Genomic DNA, 15922 nt, shown 5'->3' with positions numbered 1-15922 from the left:
AGTCATGAGCAGAAGCTTCATCATTCCTTGAGCTTGATCGTGAAGACTTTCTGAAGCCTTTCTTCTTGGTGAATTTTTGGAACTTCTTCACAAGCATAGGAAGCTCCTTTCCAATGTCTTCAGGATCATCAAAACTGCTGTCAGATTCTTCTTTAGATGAGGAGACAAATGAAGGCACGAGTTCTCCCATAGTTGGGACCGTAGATGTCTCTTTTCTCAGAAAGCTGAAACTCATGTGTGTTGAGCCTCTTAAGTATGTCAGATGGATCGAGTGTCTTGAAGTCAGGACGTTCTTGAATCATCAGGGCTAGGGTGTCAAACGAGCTGTCAAGTGATCTCAGGAGTGTCTTGACGACTTCATGCTTGGTGATCTCAGTAGCATCGAGGGCTTGAAGCTCATTTGTGATGTCGGTGAGTCGGTCAAACGTGAGCTGGACATTCTCATTGTCATTTCTCTTGAAGCGGTTGAAGAGGTTGCGAAGGACACTGATTCTCTGATCTCTCTAGGTTGAGATGCCTTCGTTGACCTTGGAGAGCCAGTCCCAGACTAGCTTAGATGTTTCCAAAGCACTCACACGGCCATACTGTCCTTTGGTCAGATGACCACAGATGATGTTCTTGGCAGTGGAGTCCAGTTGAACGAACTTCTTGACATCAGCAGCGGTGACACCTTCACCAGCCTTGGGAACGCCATTCTTGACGACATACCATAGGTCGACATCAATGGCTTCAAGATGCATGCGCATCTTATTCTTCTAGTAGGGATATTCAGTTCCATTGAAGACTGGGCACGCAGCGGAGACTTTGATTATCCCTGCAGTCGACATAGCTAAAACTCTAGGTGGTTAAACCGAATCACACAGAACAAGGGAGTACCTTGCTCTGATACCAATTGAAAGTGCTAGTGATCGACTAGAGGGGGTGAATAGGCGATTTTTATGAAAGTCTTCAAAACATGGAAGTTTCAAAGACAAACGATAGAAATAAACCTATTACCATGCAGCGAAAGGTAGACTATACTAAGCAAGCCATAGTCAAGTATTCAATGAAGTGAAAGCACAAAGACTAATAGCAGCTAGTCAGTATAGATCAGATAGGAAGATAGTGTGAAGCCAATCAAAACAAACAGTTACTCGATGAAGACAAAAGATAATGCAATCATACAATGACTTCACCAGGGCCAATAGTAAGTAAAGGAATGGGAAGGACGAAACCAGTGACTTGTTGAAGACAATGATTTGTTGGACCAGTTTCGGTTGCTGTGACAACTGTACGTCTGGTTAGGGAGGCTGAGATTCAACTCAGAAGACCGCGTCTTCACCTTATTCCCCTTGAGCTAAGGACACCTAGTCCTCGCCCAATCACTCTGGTAAGTCTTCAAGGTAGACTCCCAAACCTTCACAGACTTTGTTCACCAGCGATCCACAATGACTCTTGGATGCTCAGAATGCGACGCCTAACCGGCTGGAGGATTCACAGTCCTCAAGTGTAATAAGTCTTCAGATCACACAGACAGGAAGACTTCAGTGATGCCTAATACTCTTTGGCTCTGGGTGGTTAGGGCTTTATCCTCGCAAGGAATTCTCTCTCAAAGGCTTCGAGGTGGGTTGCTCTCAAACGACAAAAGTCGTACACTAACTCTGAGCAGCCAACCGTTTATGGTTGTAGGGGGTGGGCTATTTATAGTCACTAGGCAACCCGACCAGATTTGTCCGAAATGACCCTTGGTCACTAAGGAACTGACACGTGTTCCAACGGTCAGATTTCAAACACACACGGCAACTTTACTTGGGCTACAAGCAAAGCTGACTTATCCAACTCTGGATAAGATTGCTCTCATTGTCTTCGCTCAAAGACATAGGATTCTGATTAAGCATCACTTCAGTCATTCTGACTGGTTCTCTTGGACCCCACTTAACAGTACGGTGGTTCCTATGACTCAACAAAGAAGAAAAAGAATGACAAAACATCTAAGTCTTCATGCTCCACAGTCTTCACACAATGTCTTCTCTTGTCATAGTCTTCAATGTGAATGTCTTCACATACCACCTTTGACTTCAATGTCTTCATACATTTTTAGGGGTCATCTCTGGTAGGAAAACCGAATCATTGAGGGACTACTACCTGTGTTATCCTGCAATTCTCACAAACACATTAGTCCCTCAACCAAGTTTGCCGTCAATACTCCAAAACCAACTAGGAGTGGCACTAGATGCACTTACTGTTCCCCCCCCCTTCCCTAGTTGGAGTAGGAGAAGAAGGAAGAGGGAGAAGGGGAGAAGGAAAGGGGGGCCGGGCCCCTCCCCAATTCGGATTGGGCTTGGGGGGCACCCCCCACTTGGCCGCCTCCTCCTCTCTCCCACTATGGCCCATTAAGGCCCATTGACTCCCCGGCGGGTTCCGGTAACCCCCCGGTACTCCGGTAATTGCTCGAACTTATCCGAAACCATTCCGGTGTCCAAACATAGCCTTCCAATATATCAATCTTTATGTTTCGACCATTTCGATACTCCTCGTCATGTCCGTGATCACATCCGGGACTCCAAACTACCTTCGGTACATCAAAACACATAAACTCATAATACCGATCGTCATCGAACGTTAAGCGTGCAGACCCTATGGGTTCGAGAACTATGTAGACATGACCGAGACTCATCTCCGGTCAATAACCAATAGCGTAATATGGATGCTCATATTGGTTCCTACATATTCTACAAATATCTTTATCGGTCAAACCGCATAACAACATATGTTGTTCCCTTTGTCATCGGTATGTTACTTGCCCGAGATTCGATCGTCGGTATCATCATACCTAGTTCAATCTCGTTACCGGCAAGTCTCTTTACTCGTTCCATAATGCATCATCCCACAACTAACTCATTAGTCACATTGCTTGCAAGGCTTATTGTGATGTGCATTACCGAGAGGGCCTAGAGATACCTCTCCGACAATCGGAGTGACAAATCCTAATATCAATCTATGCCAACTCAACAAACACCATCAGAGACACCTGTAGAGCATCTTTATAATCACCCAGTTACGTTGTGACGTTTGATAGCACACTAAGTGTTCCTCCGGTATTCGGGAGTTGCATAATCTCATAATCATAGGAACATGTATAAGTCATGAAGAAAGCAATAGCAATAAACTAAACGATCATAGTGCTAAGCTAACGGATGGGTCTTGTCCATCACAACATTCTCTAATGATGTGATCTCGTTCATCAAATGACAACACATGTCTATGGCTAGGAAACTTAACCATCTTTGATTAACGAGCTAGTCAAGTAGAGGCATACTAGGGACACTCTTTTTGTCTATGTATTCACACATGTACTAAGTTTCTGGTTAATACAATTCTAGCATGAATAATAAACATTTATCATGATATAAGGAAATATAAATAACAACTTTATTATTGCCTCTAGGGCATATTTCCTTCACGAAGTGGCTCATCATCACGAATAGATCGTCGAGGGAGACCGGTTCTGTATGGGCGTCGAGTGCGGAGATGAGCGGCTGGTACTCCATGTCGAGGCCGGCGGTGATGTAGGAGGCCAGCTCGTTGTCACTGAGCGGTTTGCCCGCCGTCGCGAGCTCGTCAGCAAGCGAGCGCATGTGCGCGAAGAAGCTTGCCACATATTGTGTCCCCTTGCACGCATTGGCGAGGGTGATGCATATGTTGTTGACGCGAGACAACGACTGCGACGAGAACATGCTCGACAGCGCCGTCCAGAGATCATGGGCATGGCCGATCGATGTGACCTGCACAAGTACCTCTTTGGAGAGATTATCTAGAAGGTATCCTAGTACCTGCTGATCTTCGCGGATCTAGATCGAATGAAGGGGGTTCGGTGTAGACTCCTGCTTCCCGTCCTTGTCCTTCGTGACGATGACTTTGCCCGGCTCTGGCATGATGCCGTCGACGTAGCCGAAGAAGCCCGCACCTCGGAGCTGTGGCGTGATCTGCGTGCGCCACAGGATGAAGTTGGTGCGGGTCAGCTTCTCGGTGATCTGGCCGGAGAGGCCAGAGTTCACGACGCTGGAGGAGGCGGCCATGGCGGAAGCTTTTCTGTGGATGGTGATGTTGGAAATATGCCCTAGAGGCAATAATAAAAGCATTATTATTATATTTCTTTGTTCATGATAATTGCCTTTATTCATGCTATAACTGTATTATACGGAAATTGTAATACACGTGTGAATACATAGACCATAATATGTCCCTAGTAAGCCTCTAGTTGACTAGTTCGTTGATCAACAGATAGTCATGATTTCCTGGCTATGGACATTGGATGTCATTGATAACAGGATCACATCATTAGGAGAATGATGTGATGGACAAGACCCAATCCTAAGCATAGTACAAAGATCGTGTAGTTCGTTTGCTAGAGCTTTGCCAATGTCAAGTATCTCTTCCTTTGACCATGAGAGCGTGTAACTCCTGGATACCGTAGGAGTGCTTTGGGTGTATCAAACGTCACAACGTAACTGGGTGACTATAAAGGTGCATTACAGGTATCTCCGAAAGTATCTATTGTTTTTATGCGGATCGAGACTGGGATTTGTCACTCCGTATTACGGAGAGATATCATTGGGCCCACTCGGTAATGCATCATCATAATGAGCTCATAGTGACCAAGTGTCTGGTCACGGGATCATGCATTACGGTACGAGTAAAGTGACTTGCCGGTAACGAGATTGAACGAGGTATTGGGATACCGACGATCGGATCTCGGGCAAGTAACATATCGATTGACAAAGGGAATTGCATACGGGGTTGATTAAGTCCTCCACATCGTGGTTCATCCGATGAGATCATCGTGGAGCATGTGGGAGCCAACATGGGTATCCAGATCCCGCTCTTGGTTATTGACCGGAGAGCAATCTCGGTCATGTCTACATGTCTCCCGAACCCGTAGGGTCTACACACTTAAGGTTCGGTTACGCTAGGGTTCTAGGGATATGTATATGCAGTAACCCGAATGTTGTTCGGAGTCCCAGATGAGATCCCGGACGTCATGAGGAGTTCCGGAATGGCCCGGAGGTAAATATTTATATATGGGAAGTCCTGTTTCGGGCATCGGGACAAGTTTCGGGGTTATCGGTATTGTACCGGGACCACCGGAAGGGTCCCTGGGCCCACCGGGTGGGGCCACCCATCCCCGGGGGCCACATGGGCTGTAGGGGGTGCACCTTGGCCTACATGGGCCAAGGGAACCAGCCCCAAGAGGCCCATGCGCCAAGAGAAGAAAAAAAGGGGAGAGTCCTAAAGGGGGAAGGCACCTCCAAGGTGCCTTGGGGAGGATGGACTCCTCCCCCCTTGGCCGCACCCTTCCTTGGAGGAAGGGGCAAGGGCTGCGCCTCCCCCTCTCCCTTGGCCCTATATATAGTGGGGAAAAGGAGGAGCAAACCGACCCCAGGCCTTTGGTTGCCTCCTTCTCCCTCTCCAACACCTCCTCCTCCTCCATAGTGCTTGGCGTAGCCCTGCCGGAGTACTGCAGCTCCATCAACACCACGCCGTCGTGCTGCTGCTGGTGCCATCTCCCTCAACCTCTCCTTCCCCCTTGCTGGATCAAGAAAGGAGGAGACGTCATCCGTTCCGTACGTGTGTTGAACGCGGAGGCACCGTCCGTTCGGTGCTAAGATCATCGGTGATTTGAATCACGTCGTGTTCGACTACATCATCCCCGTTCCTTGAACGCTTCCGCTGGCGATCTACAAGGTACGTAGATGCATCTAATCACTCGTTGCTAGATGAACTCATAGAATGATCTTGGTGAAACCGTAGGAAATTTTTTGTTTTCTGCAACATTCCCCATCAGTGGCATCATGAGCCAGGTTTATGCGTAGTTCTTCTTGCACGAGTAGAACACAATTTGTTGTGGGCGTAGATTTGTCAACTTTCTTGCCGCTACTAGTCTTATCTTGCTTCAGCGGTATTGTGGGATGAAGCGGCCTGGACCAACCTTACACGTACGCTTACGTGAGACCGGTTCCACCGACTAACATGCACTAGTTGCATAAGGTGGCTGGCGGGTGTCTGTCTCTCCTACTTTAGTTGAAGCGGATTCGATGAAAAGGGTCCTTATGAAGGGTAAATAGAAGTTGACAAATCACGTTGTGGCTTTCACGTAGGTAAGAAAACGTTCTTGCTAGAACCCTACTTCAGCCACGTAAAACTTGCAACAACAATTAGAGAACGTCTAACTTGTTTTTGCAGCAAGTGCTTTGGGATATGATATGGCCAAAGTTGTGATGAATGATGAATGATCTATATGTCATGTATGAGATGTTCATGCTATTGTAATAGGAATCACGACTTGCATGTCGATGAGTATGACAACCGGCAGGAGCCACAGGAGTTGTCTTTATTTTTTGTATGACCTGCGTGTCATTGAAGAACGCCATGTAAACTACTTTACTTTATTACTAAACGCGTTAGTCATAGAAGTAGAAGTAGTCGTTGGCGTGACAACTTCATGAAGACACGATGATGGAGATCATGATGATGGAGATCATGGTGTCATGCCGGTGACAAGATGATCATGGAGCCCCGAAGATGAAGATCAAAGGAGCTATATGATATTGGCCATATCATGTCACTACTTTATATAATTGCATGTGATGTTTATTATGTTCTATGCATCTTGTTTACTTAGGACGGCGGTAGTAAATAAGATGATCCCTTAAAAAAATTCAAGAAGTGTTCTCCCCTAACTGTGCACCGTTGCTACAGTTCGTCGTTTCGAAGCACCACGTGATGATCGGGTGTGATAGATTCTTACGTTCACATACAATGGGTGTAAGACAGTTTTACATAGAGAAAACACTTAGGGTTAACTTGACGAGCCTAGCATGTACAGACATGGCCTCGGAACACGGAGACCGAAAGGTCGAACATGAGTCGTATGGAAGATACGATCAACATGAGAATGTTCACCGATGATGACTAGTCCGTCTCACGTGATGATCGGACACGGCCTAGTCGACTCGGATCGTGTAACACTTAGATGACCAAAGGGATGTCTATCTAAGTGGGAGTTCATTATAATTTGATTAGATGAACTTAATTATCATGAACTTAGTCTAAATATTTTACAATATGTCTTGTAGATCAAGTGGCCAACGTAGTCCTCAACTTCAACGCGTTCCTAGAGAAAACCAAGCTGAAAGACGATGGCAGCAACTATACGGACTGGGTCCGGAACCTGAGGATCATCCTCATAGCTGCCAAGAAAGATTATGTCCTACAAGCACCGCTGGGTGACGCACCTGTTCTCCCTGCAGAACAAGACGTTATGAACGCTTGGCAGGCACGTTCCGATGACTACTCCCTCGTTCAGTGCGGCATGCTTTACAGCCTAGAGCCGGGGCTCCAAAAGCGTTTTGAGAGACATGGAGCATATGAGATGTTCGAAGAGCTGAAAATGGTTTTCCAAGCTCATGCCCGGGTCGAGAGATATGAAGTCTCCGACAAATTCTTCAGCTGTAAGACGGAGGAAAATAGTTCTGTCAGTGAGCACATACTCACTATGTCTGGGTTACATAACCCCTTGACTCAGCTGGGAGTTAATCTCCCGGATGATGCGGTCATTGACAGAATCCTCCAGTCGCTTCCACCAAGCTACAAGAGCTTTGTGATGAACTTCAATATGCAGGGGATGGAAAAGACCATTCCTGAAGTATTTGCTATGCTGAAATCAGCAGAGGTAGAAGTCAAGAAGGAACATCAAGTGTTGATGGTCAATAAAACCACTAAGTTCAAGAAGGGCAAGGGTAAAAAGAACTTCAAGAAGGACGACAAGGTAGTTGCCGCGCCCAGCAAGCAAGCTGCCGGGAAGAAGCCAAAGAATGGACCCAAGCCCGAGACTGAGTGCTTTTATTGCAAGGAAAGTGGTCACTGGAAGCGGAACTGCCCCAAATACTTAGCGGACAAGAAGGCCGGCAAAACCAAAGGTATATTTGATATACATGTAATTGATGTGTACCTTACCAGTAATCGTAGTGACTCATGGGTATTTGATACCGGTGTCGTTGCTCATATTTGTAACACATAGCAGGAGCTGCGAAATAAATGGAAACTGGCGAAGGACGAGGTGACGATGCGCGTCGGGAATGGTTCCAAGGTCGATGTGATCGCCGTCGGCACGCTACCTCTACATTTACCTACGGGATTAGTTTTGAACCTCAATAATTGTTATTTTGTGCCAAGTTTGAGCATGAACATTGTATCAGGATCTCGTTTAATTCGAGATGGCTACTCATTTAAATCCGAGAATAATGGTTGTTCTATTTATATGAGAGATATGTTTTATGGTCGTGCTCCGATGGTGAATGGTTTATTCTTTATGAATCTCGAGCGTAATGCTACACATATTCATAGTGTAAGTACCAAAAGATGTAAGATTGATAGTGATAGTCCCACATACTTGTGGCACTGCCGCCTTGGTCACATAGGTGTCAAACACATGAAGAAGCTCCATGCTGATGGACTTTTAGAGTCTCTTGATTACGAATCATTTGACACGTGCGAACCATGCCTCATGGGTAAAATGACCAAGACTCCATTCTCAGGAACAATGGAGCGAGCAACCAACTTATTGGAAATCATACATACTGATGTGTGCGGTCCAATGAGTGTTGAGGCTCGCGGTGGCTATCGTTATGTTCTCACCCTCACTGATGACTTGAGTAGATATGGGTATGTCTACTTAATGAAACACAAGTCTGAGACCTTTGAAAAGTTCAAGGAATTTCAGAGTGAAGTTGAGAATCAACGTGACAGGAAGATCAAGTTTCTACGATCAGATCGTGGAGGAGAATACTTGAGTCACGAGTTTGGTACACACTTAAGAAAATGTGGAATAGTTTCACAACTCACGCCGCCTGGAACACCTCAGCGTAATGGTGTGTCCGAACGTCATAATCGCACTCTATTAGATATGGTACGATCTATGATGTCTCTTGCCGATTTACCACTATCTTTTTGGGGCTATGCTTTAGAGACTGCCGCATTCACTTTAAATAGGGCACCGTCGAAATCCGTTGAGACGACACCGTATGAATTATGGTTTGGGAAGAAACCTAAACTGTCGTTTCTAAAAGTTTGGGGATGCGATGCTTATGTCAGGAAACTTCAACCTGAAAAGCTCGAACCCAAATCGGAAAAATGCGTCTTCATAGGATACCCTAAAGAAACTGTTGGGTATATCTTCTACCTCAGATCCGAAGGTAAGATCTTTGTTGCCAAGAATGGGTCCTTTCTGGAGAAAGAGTTTCTCTCGAAAGAAGTAAGTGGGAGGAAAGTAGAGCTTCATGAAGTATTACCTCCTGAACCGGAAAATGGCGCAACTCAAGAAAATGTTCCTGAGGTGCCTGCATCGGCTAGAGAGGAAGTTAATGATAATGATCAAGATACTTCTGATCAAGCTCCTACTGAAATTCGAAGGTCCACAAGGACACGTTCCACACCAGAGTGGTACGGCATCCCTGTCTTGGAAATCATGTTGTTAGACAACAGTGAACCTTCGAACTATGAAGAAGCGATGGCGGGCCCGGATTCCGACAAATGGCTAGAAGCCATGAAATCCGAGATAGGATCCATGTATGAAAACGAAGTATGGACTTTGACTGACTTGCCCGTTGAACTGCGAGCCATAGAAAATAAATGGATCTTTAAGAAGAAGACAGACGCGGATGGTAATGTGACCATCTATAAAGCTCGGCTTGTCGCTAAGGGTTATCGACAAGTTCAAGGGGTTGACTACGATGAGACTTTCTCACCGGTAGCGAAGCTGAAGTCCGTCCGAATCATGTTAGCGATTGCCGCATTTTATGATTATGAAATTTGGCAAATGGACGTCAAAACGGCATTCCTTAATGGTTTCCTTAAGGAAGAATTGTATATGATGCAACCGGAAGGTTTTGTCAATCCTAAAAATGCTGACAAGGTGTGCAGGCTCCAACGCTCGATTTATGGGCTGGTGCAAGCATCTCGGAGTTGGAACATTCATTTTGATGAGATGATCAAAGCGTTTGGGTTTACACAGACTTATGGAGAAGCCTGTGTTTACAAGAAAGTGAGTGGGAGCTCTATAGCATTTCTCATACTATATGTAGATGACATACTTTTGATGGGAAATGATATAGAACTTTTGGACAGCATTAAGGCCTACTTGAATAAGAGTTTTTCAATGAAGGACCTTGGAGAAGCTGCTTATATATTAGGCATCAAGATCTATAGGGATAGATCGAGACGCCTCATAGGTCTTTCACAAAGCACATATCTTGATAAGATTTTGAAGAAGTTCAAAATGGATCAGTCCAAGAAAGGGTTTTGCCTATTTTGCAAGGTGTGAAATTGAGCTCAGCTCAATGTTCGACCACGGCAGAAGATATAGAAGAGATGAGTGTCATCCCCTATGCCTCAGCCATAGGTTCTGTTATGTATGCCATGCTGTGTATCAGACCTGATGTAAACCTTGCCGTAAGTTTTGTAGGAAGGTACCAAAGTAATCCCGGCAAGGAACACTGGACAGCGGTCAAGAATATCCTGAAGTACCTTAAAAGGACTAAGGAAATGTTTCTCGTTTATGGAGGTGACGAAGAGCTCGTCGTAAAAGGTTACGTCGATGCTAGCTTCGACACAGATCTGGATGACTCTAAGTCACAAACCGGATACGTGTATATTTTGAATGGTGGGGCAGTAAGCTGGTGCAGTTGCAAGCAGAGCATCGTGGCGGGATCTACATGTGAAGCGGAGTACATGGCAGCCTCGGAGGCAGCACATGAAGCAATATGGGTGAAGGAGTTCATCGCCGACCTAGGAGTCATACCCAATGCGTCGGGGCCAATCAAACTCTTTTGTGACAACACTGGAGCTATTGCACTTGCCAAGGAGCCCAGGTTTCACAAGAAGACAAGGCACATCAAGCGTCGCTTCAACTCCATTCGTGAAAATGTTCAAGATGGAGACATAGAGATTTATAAAGTACATACGGACCTGAATATAGCAGATCCGTTGACTAAACCTCTCCCTAGGGCAAAACATGATCAACACCAGAATTCCATGGGTGTTCGATTCATCATAATGTAACTAGATTATTGACTCTAGTGCAAGTGGGAGACTGTTGGAAATATGCCCTAGAGGCAATAATAAAAGCATTATTATTATATTTCTTTGTTCATGATAATTGTCTTTATTCATGCTATAACTGTATTATCCGGAAATCGTAATACACGTGTGAATACATAGACCATAATATGTCCCTAGTAAGCCTCTAGTTGACTAGTTCGTTGATCAACAGATAGTCATGATTTCCTGGCTATGGACATTGGATGTCATTGATAACGGGATCACATCATTAGGAGAATGATGTGATGGACAAGACCCAATCCTAAGCATAGTACAAAGATCGTGTAGTTCGTTTGCTAGAGCTTTGCCAATGTCAAGTATCTCTTCCTTTGACCATGAGAGCGTGTAACTCCTGGATACCGTAGGAGTGCTTTGGGTGTATCAAACGTCACAACGTAACTGGGTGACTATAAAGGTGCATTACAGGTATCTCCGAAAGTATCTATTGTTTTATGCGGATCGAGACTGGGATTTGTCACTCCGTATTACGGAGAGATATCACTGGGCCCACTCGGTAATGCATCATCATAATGAGCTCATAGTGACCAAGTGTCTGGTCACGGGATCATGCATTACGGTACGAGTAAAGTGACTTGCCGGTAACGAGATTGAACGAGGTATTGGGATACCGACGATCGGATCTCGGGCAAGTAACATATCGATTGACAAAGGGAATTGCATACGGGGTTGATTAAGTCCTCGACATCGTGGTTCATCCGATGAGATCATCGTGGAGCATGTGGGAGCCAACATGGGTATCCAGATCCCGCTGTTGGTTATTGACCGGAGAGCAATCTCGGTCATGTCTACATGTCTCCCGAACCCGTAGGGTCTACACACTTAGGGTTCGGTTACGCTAGGGTTGTAGGGATATGTATATGCAGTAACCCGAACGTTGTTCGGAGTCCCAGATGAGATCCCGGACGTCACGAGGAGTTCCGGAATGGCCCGGAGGTAAAGATTTATATATGGGAAGTCCTGTTTCGGGCATCGGGACAAGTTTCGGGGTTATCGGTATTGTACCGGGACCACCGGAAGGGTCCCGGGGCCCACCGGGTGGGGCCACCCATCCCCGGGGGCCACATGGGCTGTAGGGGGTGCGCCTTGGCCTACATGGGCCAAGGGAACCAGCCCCAAGAGGCCCATGCGCCAAGAGAAGAAAAAAAGGGGAGAGTCCTAAAGGGGGAAGGCACCTCCAAGGTGCCTTGGGGAGGATGGACTCCTCCCCCCTTGGCCGCACCCTTCCTTGGAGGAAGGGGCAAGGGCTGCGCCTCCCCCTCTCCCTTGGCCCTATATATAGTGGGGAAAAGGAGGAGCAAACCGACCCCAGGCCTTTGGTTGCCTCCTTCTCCCTCTCCAACACCTCCTCCTCCTCCATAGTGCTTGGCGTAGCCCTGCCGGAGTACTGCAGCTCCATCAACACCACGCCGTCGTGCTGCTGCTGGTGCCATCTCCCTCAACCTCTCCTTCCCCCTTGCTGGATCAAGAAAGGAGGAGACGTCATCCGTTCCGTACGTGTGTTGAACGCGGAGGCACCGTCCGTTCGGTGCTAAGATCATCGGTGATTTGAATCACGTCGTGTTCGACTACATCATCCCCGTTCCTTGAACGCTTCCGCTTGCGATCTACAAGGTACGTAGATGCATCTAATCACTCGTTGCTAGATGAACTCATAGATGGATCTTGGTGAAACCGTAGGAAAAAATTTGTTTTCTGCAACGTTCCCCAACAGGTGATAGGCTAGATGTATTGTGGAAGAGTTAGGCTCTAATACCATGTAGAAAGGCTTTAACGTCATGCCATCTCTGGTTGACGGTTCCGTGTTTATATAGCAGGGTCGCGACCTCCCTGATAGCGTACAAGGTTTGGTAGTTTGAGATACAACTTGTGCTACAAGAGATAGGATAGAGATAGAGAGAGTTGTTACAAAGAGATAAAAGGAGAATGCTAACAACCTAATCTATCTCTCCACCGTCGCGCCTGATGCCTTCTGTAATCATGACAACCATCGGGTGCAATATGTTTAACACGCTTCTGAATGTTCTGCTCTCTAGCTGTCTCCTTTCTCTTTGGTCTCAAGCTTTCATGGTGACACCGTAACTCTTGGTACCAGCACATCATTCCAGCTTTGCTTCACAATCATGTTATCATGATCAAACTGTCAGGTGCTTTGAGCTTTGTGATATGTGCTACATAGACCATCTTCGAAGCATCATCATAACCTTACAATTCACAATTTGAAAAAAATGCTACGAAAGATGTGATCATTGTAAGAAAATTCATTCAAAAAGATTCGTTAAGAAAACAGGGCATTGTGAACCCCAAGACATAACCACCTAACAACACACTACCCTAATCACACATGGACCAAAAATCTATTACTACATCGCCAAATTCTTTACAAATTTTCAGAAACTATTTTTGTTGGAAAACACCAGTACATTTTCATTTCAGGTGATAATGGATTAGCCAAGTTCAAGCATTTATCTATACTAATGACCATGCTTCATACTCACAAACAGTTGAACCAATCAATCTTAGCATCCATGTAAGTTCTTTATCTCCAATACCACAAAAAAAACATGGTGATGCACCCCCCACAGTGAATTGTTCATCATAAGTGTGTCCCCAGTAAGAATGATGTGCTAATAAAGCATGCCAAATAGATATCAAAACTAATAGAGAGCATTTTGTACTACTATTTTTTTCATTATGGCTAAGAACAGCAACCTAGAACAAACTGGTGGCTTTGACTAGCAATTCCATATGGTAACTGAAAAACCTACGTGAGATGGCAGCCAAAATTAGCCAACAATGTGAAGCCATGGCAGTTAAAGAACTGCTTGTTTGAAAAGCTATTTATATGTATTCGAGGTCAAATGTCTTATCTATAGAGAATCAACCGATCTTAACACTTCAGAAAACATAGAAGCCCCCTTCTACATTTATATCAGACGGCATGTCATTGTACATAAATAAATTTGGAAATACTAGAAGATACGTACTTGCTGGTGTGTATGTATCGCAAGGACCACCCAAACAGCACCACAATTAGGACTAGCTGGTGTATCTCAATTTCACAACCAACGTCTTCAAAAATCTAGGAGCATGTTTTGCCACCAGAACCTGGTACAGGGAGGCTATACATATGCCCCCACACCTAATAGGAAATGTCAGCTAAGTATGCAGGACTAATTAGGTGAACCCAAACTTGGCCTACATTAGGCTCTTGCAGTAAGAACAAAAACAATATGTGCGTCCCTTAACCCAAACAATTGTCAGTTAGTCCTGAAAGTAGATCAATTGAATGCAGAGTGCATACTGAACCTGTCATGACAATAATACTAGCCCATTCATTAGTGCTGCAGGAGAAGCTTATGTAGCCCACTAATAAGCCTAATTACAAAAAACCTACAACACTTCCTATTTTAACAACTGCTCTGTTAAGTTCATAGTGTGCAGAGGGAAGACAACAGAAGAAACTTACAATATAAGTACAAAACCACTGGAAAAATCATACTCTGTAAGTTTCAAAATACATAGCCAATACCTCAGTGTATGCCAAAATGCAGAAACTAAAACATAATCCTGACTATATCACTATGCTACATGATGATAGGTTTGAAGCCTCTTACCCAAGCTAAGAACACCTTTGCAGCAGCAATGAAGTCCTCAGTCTTACAACCAGTGCAAGAACCAATATAGACTCGGTTAGTCTTGACATCTCTTGCTTGAGCACGGTTGTCAGGGGAATGTGGCTGCACATCCATGAAGATTACCTCATTATATAAGAGAACTAACAAAAAAACAGAGATTGCAGAAGAGTGTAATATGTTTTTTTTTTTGCGGGGTGAAAGTAATTTATTCGATAGTAATATGTTAACAAACCTTGCAACTACTGGCTCCAATTTAGATACATCAAATTGGACAATTGGTAGTCAAAGTAAAATTTGAAAACAAAAAGTCAATCGAATAGAAGAACATAAATCAAAAGCTTTGTGCATATGCCATATCACCATTGACAACATGTCACAAAGGAAATATGATGACAAATCTAGAAGAAAAACGCTGCTGCACAGCAGCAATCAAATTTTCGTACAGAAGACATGAGAAAAATATGGGTAATATTTTCTGAATGTCAGAAGGGGAGAAGCAGATCTCAGGTCCAAGTATAAATCCTCAAAACATGTCACCTTTAATCGATAAGAATCCAATTTGACATATTTTCTATTTCTTTTCGTTCAGCAGCTCATTTCCTATAACCAATCCAACCAAATCTCGTCCAACGAATCATTGGACAACGAGATGAGAAGTATAATCCATGTACAATCGGTAGTAAGTAGCTATCTAAACTCTTTCCGGAGCACGTATCTGCCAGGCTTCAGTACCACGACACCGGCAGGCCCGTTCTTCACGGCCAGCTCCGCCGCCGCCGACCCCTCGTGCGACTGCTGGAGCAGGGCCTGCTGCCACTCGGCGACCGCCGACTCGGCAACGAAGAGGTTGGTGATGTCCCTGAGCGGCACCCGCCTCCGCGCCCTCCCGAGCCGCTTCAGCTTGCAGCTCTTGACGGCCACGCCATGAGGACGGGCGACGGCGGCGGTCGCCGGCGGCATATTCTCCTTGTCGGCGCGGTCAACTGCCATCTCGGAGAAGAGAAGAGGTGCCTGCTGCTATCGGAATCCAGCCGGCTCGGTGCTGGTGCTGTGCTAGGTGAGTTGGCTGGGTTGGAGCTTGTGATGGTACTGGGAAGATCTTCCATGGGTACTTGTAGCGGAGATAGGTA

The sequence above is a fragment of the Triticum aestivum genome, chromosome 6A (genome assembly GCF_018294505.1).
Source record: "Triticum aestivum cultivar Chinese Spring chromosome 6A, IWGSC CS RefSeq v2.1, whole genome shotgun sequence".
NCBI lineage: Eukaryota > Viridiplantae > Streptophyta > Magnoliopsida > Poales > Poaceae > Triticum > Triticum aestivum.
Note: the sequence above shows the minus strand (reverse complement) of the source record.